The sequence below is a fragment of the Chrysochloris asiatica genome, unplaced genomic scaffold, assembly GCF_000296735.1.
Source record: "Chrysochloris asiatica unplaced genomic scaffold, ChrAsi1.0 scaffold00354, whole genome shotgun sequence".
In the NCBI taxonomy this organism is placed as follows: domain Eukaryota; kingdom Metazoa; phylum Chordata; class Mammalia; order Afrosoricida; family Chrysochloridae; genus Chrysochloris; species Chrysochloris asiatica.
Genome location: NW_006408872.1, coordinates 1628829 through 1635667, shown reverse-complemented (window position 1 = coordinate 1635667; position 6839 = coordinate 1628829). Strand labels below are relative to the sequence as shown.

Sequence of the window (6839 nt, the reverse complement as noted above, 5' to 3'; positions counted from 1 at the left end):
ATCTTACTTGTCACCCCTGGGTGTGGAAAGACCCAGAGGTATTTCTGTTATTGATAGAATACCTCATTCTCCAAAACATTCGAAACATTTTACGCACATACATGCACACACACGCACACAACAGAAGGAAGTGTAGATAGAGGCTTATAGACACAGATTTAGGCATTTCACTCACAGTGGACAAGGTGATGTCTGCTTCCCCTGTTCAGTCTCAGCTGGTGTTTGCAGGACTGGAGTCAGCTCTGCAGAAAGACCAGTCCTGCGCAGACAACCGGCTCTGCTCCTAAGTGTGGAGTTGGAGTGAGGGGAGCAATGGTTTTCTTCCCCATCAATCCCTCAAGGTCTTTCTGTTCAATGTCATCGCTGGGCACATTCAAATAGTCTCTTCGTTTCTCTCATTTGTGCCCCTGGGACGCGTCTCTCCCGACACCTGGGGTCCACTCTTCCAGTAGAGAAGCCGGATTCCCCTCTGGACGCTGTGAAGATAGGAAGTCTCTGGGCCTTTCATTGACAGACAGATGGGAAGAAGGGACCTTGAGTGGGAACAAGGACTTCTCCACTTCTTTGGGGAGGGGATGGTCGTCAGTAAGCCAAGGACACGCCGAGGGGTCAGCCACGCTACTTGCGAGGGTCGCCCACTCCTACAGGTGAGGAAGTCGATATTTTTCTGGACAGAGACCCCCACTCCATCTTTCAGGCTAAAACCAGCCAGATCTTTAGTCCCGATTCGAACACAGAGGCGCCAGACCCACACCCGCGATCCTAGCAGACTTGCGTTACCCGACTACGCTTGGAGACCCGATTTGGACCCTCCACTAGCGGCCGAGCCCGGCCCGCCTTTGCGTCACAAAAGGGTCAAGTGCAGACCTCACACCGCCTTCACAAGGTGTCCGGCCTGCCGGTGTGTCCCGGTCGGCTCAGGGGACGGCGCCAGCTAGGTAGCTGGAAAGAGGCTACGCGCTGAGGGCGGGTCCGGACGGAAGAGGAGGGACTCTGGGACCCCGGGCTGGGGACCCCCGGACAGTGGACTGGAGCCCGAGCCCGCGGCCTTCCGGGAAAAGCAGCCACACCTTCATCTGCGCTGCGCTGCTCCACCTTCCTCGCGTCGCCCGCGTCCAGTTCCCTGCACTTTCGTGTGGCTGGGAGTGCCAGGTGGCCGGCCTGAGGGCACCATGCTGTCCACCAGGAGCTCCTACGCCGTGAAGAAGCGAAAAAGGCCAGTACGGAAGAGGTAAGTGGGACAGGGAAGAGAGGAGAGGGGAGTCTTGGGACACTTGCCAGGCGTCTCCCTCTGAATGGCAGGGATCGCCTCGGACGTCCGCTTCCCGACAGGTGAGCGGCTCCGGGGGAACAGGATGGCTGAGAGACAACCGCTTGGCCCTGGAGCCCCAACCTCCCTCCACGTCCCTCCCTTTTCGCGACCGGAGTCGGTGGGTCTGCCGCGCTGTGCTTGAGTTTATTGGCTAGGAGAATGGACTTCATCTTAACAAACTTTTCTTCGTGTCCCCTTAAACTGTTACTATATCTTTTTAACCTTTGGCATTAAGTTCCGAACCTTGTTTAGGCGTCGTTTTCCAGGGTCTCCAGGGTTACCTGCTCTCTCTGGAGTCCCCACGCTGCCGCGTATCGGTCCAAGGCTACTGCGTAACCCGCTCACACACTGGCGGGTCAGGAGGGCTCAGATCACACCACGTGAGGGTTGAGGGGAGGAAGAAAGCGATCTTGCGTGTGGGGCCGCCCCCGACCCTGTTTACAATCGCGAGTGTCTGAGGCCTTGAACGAGTAGAGAAACCCTGGTGGTTGTGTGTCCACCCCAGGACTCTGACACCTGGCGGGTTTCCTCGCCGGTGTATTCAAGTGGTTTTGGAGAATATGAAGATGGCAAGAATGAAACCATCTATTTCCCGAGGCCCCGCCCGCTGGGCAGATTTTCCTGGGGACAAGTAAAGTGGAAATCATGTGAAGAAGACACTCTTGCTCAGACCCTGGAACGCCAAAGCTTTCTCCCAGAAGGTGGTCTGCATCAGTTACCTGGAGATGGGTCCCAGAAGAGCTACAGGAATCTGAAGGATTGGAGGCCTTGTTCAGAGAGCTCCAGGTCCTGGGAACCTTCCCAGGTTTAGAGCTCTGGTAGCATAGTGGTTACGAATCAGGCTGCGAGCCTCAAGATCAGCAGTTCGAAACTACCAGCGGTTCCGCGGGAAAAAGATGAGGCGGTCTGCTCCCGTAAAGATTTACAGCCTCGGAAACCCTGTGTAGGGTCACTATGAGTCGGAACCGACTCCGTGGCACATAAAAACAACAACTTGGCCAGCACAACTTTGCTGTCTGCAAGGTTGGCAATGCTCAAGAGTCCTTGTCTGAGAAATTTACAAAAGATCTCAAAACACCTATCCTAATTCTGTGTAATTCTTAAGATACATAAAACACCACAAAAGAAGTCAGACACTAAAGACCACATATTACCCTGATTCCAATTTATAGGAAATGTCCAGAATCGGCAAAGTCGTGGAGAAGGAAAGTGGTTGCCAGGGGCTGGGGAGGGGAGCATGGGGAGTGACTGTTAATGGATGCCAGGTTTCTTGATTGTCATTGTAGTTTGGTGCCCTAGAGTCTTCCAACCTATAACCACCCTATGCACAATAGAATGCAACACTGCCTGTGTGTCATCCCCACGATAAGATGGTTAAACAGTTTTGGCACTAGATAGTGGTGATGGTTACATAGTTTTGTAAATGTACTTAACAACACTGAATTGTACCCTTTAAAATGGTTAAAATGGTGACTTATACATTATGTTCATTTTGTCAGAATGAAGAAATACAATGAAACATTTTTCTTCTTCCAGGACAGTGGAACCAGTAATCATTGGTTAATTAGAAAAATATTTTTTTAATGAGTAATCATTGTTGTTAAGTTCCGTCAAGTTGATATCAACCCATAGCAACCTTGTATAGGGTTTCCAAGGAGTAGCTAGCTGGTGAGCTTGAACCACCAACTTTGCAGTCTGATGCATTAGCCCACAGTGCCACTTCATCAAGTGCTCCTTGTTACACTTTAGGAGTCCTGGTGTAGCGCTGCAGGTTAATGTGCTGGACTGCAAATTGGTTTGAACCACAAGGTCAGCGGTTCAAATTCACCAGCCACTCCTCGGAAACCCTATACAGGGTAGTTATGGGTCAGAACTGACTCAATGGCAATATTATGCTTTAAGTTGTAGGGTCAGAGAAACAGAGGAAGACCCCATAAGATGGATTGACACAGTGGCAGCAACAGTGAGCTCAAAAATAACAATTATGAGGATGGTGCAGAATCAGGCAGTGTTTTGTTCTAGGGTCACGCTGAGTTGGAACCCACTCAATAGCACCTAACAACAACATACTTTAAATATTTTATTTTAGCTGAAAACATTTGTTGTTGATGTTAAGTACCATGGAGTTGGTTCTGACTCATAGTGAACCTGCACAGGGTTTCTGAAGCTTTAAATCTTTACGGGAGCAGAAAGCCTCATCTTTCTCCTGCGGAACAGCTGGTAGTTTCGAACTGCTAACCTTGAGGTTAGCAGCCCGATTCATAACCACTATGCTACCAGAGTTGAAAACATTAGTGTATATTAATTTGTCAGTCTTTGGATGCAAGGCCAAGGTGGTGATCTTTAAGTTTATTGCATAAATCATGCTGACAATGGACTGCCTACAAGTTAAATACACTTGCATCACCTCTATATGAAGTGTCTTCATTCATTTTTTCTTGTCTGGAAAAATTATTACATGGATTTCTTTTCATAATTCTGTGGTGTTTTCTTTCATGTTAAATAGATTTCTTTTGTAATTGAAGCATTTCTCCAGTGGTTTCTCTTTGAATGGTATTAATACAACTTGATTTTATAGAATGTGAGGGAGTCCACTTGTTGGCAACGATTTTCTTATCAAACCCCAAGGATTCGTACAAATAACAATAGGAGTTGGATTTGCTCATCAAGAAAAGGGTGTGGCCTTCTGTGACAAAAGAAGATGTGTCAAGGCTTATGAATGGAAGAGCCACTGCCCAAAGTGGAGTTCTAAACTTCAGTCCCCAGGAGGAAGGGTATGGGAACAAGAGTGCAGACCCCAGACATGGCTTCATATTCTCAAGGCTTTATTTTTCATCCTATGGTATAGAGAACAGGTGTAGTGCTTGGGCAGTGGAGCAATGAGCTTTCATAGGGGCTTCCTGCCAATACTCAGCTCTCTCAGCTACAGCCCTCAGCCCAGCGCCTGCAACTGGGGTGGAAGAACATGGACAGAAATCAGCAACCTTGGACTTATAAATGTCATGCTTTTTCTGGTAAATGCACAAATAACTTTGAGCCGAGCTTTCATGCCTTTTAAAGCAGGTTTCTTTAATCACACCACAAAGTGTGTGATTAAATCATCTACTTATAGATGATTCCCAAGTTCAGCTCTCTGGTGGCTCTTGTCCCTGAGCACCTCCTGAAAAACTGAGGCAGGGCTGCAGGCACATTCACTTCCAGGATCCAGAGGTCAATGGCTTTTGGGTAGTTCAGGCTCCAAGTTTCAACTATCTAAACCAGTCAAGGGGATGTGATTCCCCAACTTCCCATGCTCCCTTGTAGCCTTGGATGGACATGTGACTTCCTGACGACCAGTGAGACCGAGAAGAAGTGTGGGCATGGCCAGGTAGGCCTCTTCTGCCTGGGGTGCTGATGCTATGCTGGAGCTGGAGTGGAGCTGGAACTGCTGTTGCAAGGTGCTATGAGGTAGAAAGACAAAAACCAGCACATTAGAAATGGCAGGAAAAGGAAAGAGATAACTAATTTAACCCCAACACTCACTCACTCGCTCATCCATTGGACAGACTCTTACTGAGCACTGACCCTGACTGACCCTGTTCTGGTCTTGGGGGATACAGCAAGGCTTAAAACAGAAACCTGCCTGAATATAGCTTACATCCTAGAGGGGAATGAAAAACAAACAAGCAAAATTGACACATTTTAGGGTATGAAACAGGTTAAGCAGAGGAAGAGAACTCCAGGCATACAGAAACTCCAGACAGAAAGTACAAAGGCCCTTCTGAGGACTAGCTGCAAGCTGGAACTGAGAGGATATTGGGGGGCAGACGGGAGTAGGGATATTGAGGACTGGTGAAATGGAAGTCACTGGAGGTTCTGAGCAGGAGAGTGGGCAGGTGGATCATTCTGCTGCTTTGGGAAGGACAGTAGGGCAGGAGTGGAGGACAGTGACGGGATGCATAGGACACTATAGAGTCAGGAGTGGCTGAATTGGGGGCAGGATTTGCTGATTAGCTGGATGTGGCTGTGAGGCAGAGGGGTATTTAGAATGGCTTGAGCAATTTTGCTGGGATGCCATCCACCCTGGAATCTTGCAGGATCTCAGATTTAGCATGGTCCAAATTTAAAAAGAGTACCTGCTGAGGCTGATTATGCACAACCAAAACCTCATGGGATTTGGTTTCTTGGTTTGGAGATTTAGGATTATGGTTGTATATATAGGACACCCCAGTTAATTGAACTGATGACATGTTTAGTATTTCTGTTCTACTTTTCATCTTTTAAAAGACCTGTTGGACTGTGGTGTGGAGAGGGGGCATGAGTAGACTGAGAATCATACAGGAATTCCTGTAAAGGGCAAGGACACTGATGGTCTTGTGGATTCATATAAAAAAGGGCAGAGTGTGGATGTGTCTTAGAGGCAGAATCAGTAGTCCTTTGGAATGACTTCTGGAGTGGGTGAAGGACACCCTCCAAACAGGGTGGATGGTAATGAGTGAGGCAGAATGTGTGAGAGAGAGGGAAGGAAGGAAGGAAGGAAGGAAGATTCCGTGTTAAATTTCTTGTTGTTGTTAAGTGCTATGTTAAGTTGCTCATAGCGACCTTGTATAGGGTTTCCAAGGAGTGGCTGGTGAGCTTGAACTGCCGATCTTGTGGTTCAAACCTACCTTGAAGTCCAGTGCATTAACCTGCAGCACCACACCAGGACCATGATAAATTTGAGATGCTACAAAGCTCCAGGGTGGGTGGTGGAGTTGTGAATATACCTATCATACAAATTTTGTCAATTCAACTTTTTGCAGGCACATAACTTATTGACAGCAATTACAATAACCACTTGTGCAACCCTACCCTTAATCACCTTGATATTTCCACCACTGTTAAGCCCACATCCCCTGTCCCTCCAGGTCCCAATACCATACCAAAACCCACTGCCTGAGAAGCAATTCTAATTCATAGCTACCTATAGGACAGGGTCCTGGTGTGGTGCTGTGGGTTAATGCACCAGACTACAAAGCCGATTGCACTGCAAGGTCGGCGGTTCAAGCTCATCAGCTGCTCCTCAGAAACCCTATACAGGATCACTATGGGTTGGAACTGACTCAATGGCACTGCACAACAACAACAATAGGACAGGGTAGAACCTCCCCCTGAGATTTCCAAAGTTGTAAATCTTCACAGAAGCAGACTACCACATCTTTCACCCATGGTGGAGCTGGTAGGTTCAGACTTCCCAAGCACTTAATCAGTGAGCCACCAGGACTCCTCCCAACCTTGGTAGCCACTAAGAAATTTGGATCTCTCTACAGTTGCCTTTTCTTGCTTTTTCTATACATGAGGTTACATAAGTAAAACAATATCTCTACTAGGGTTATAACTCATATGTGTACAAGTTTATTTCAAACCAAATGATGTTTAAACAAGTCTGTGATCAGTCGATGGCTACAGACAAGTTCTGTCAGTAATACACTTGTCCTAGTATCATTGTTGTTGTTAAGTGCTGTTGAGTCAGTTCAGACCCATAGTGACCCTGTATAGGGTTTCCGAG

The 6839-nt window shown here is 47.7% G+C and overlaps 1 pseudogene; it reads left to right on the top strand.

The window, feature by feature from the left end:
* The first annotated feature begins 575 nt into the window (after positions 1-575).
* LOC102833628 overlaps positions 576-6839 on the top strand; it is a 92542-nt pseudogene continuing 86278 nt past the window's right edge.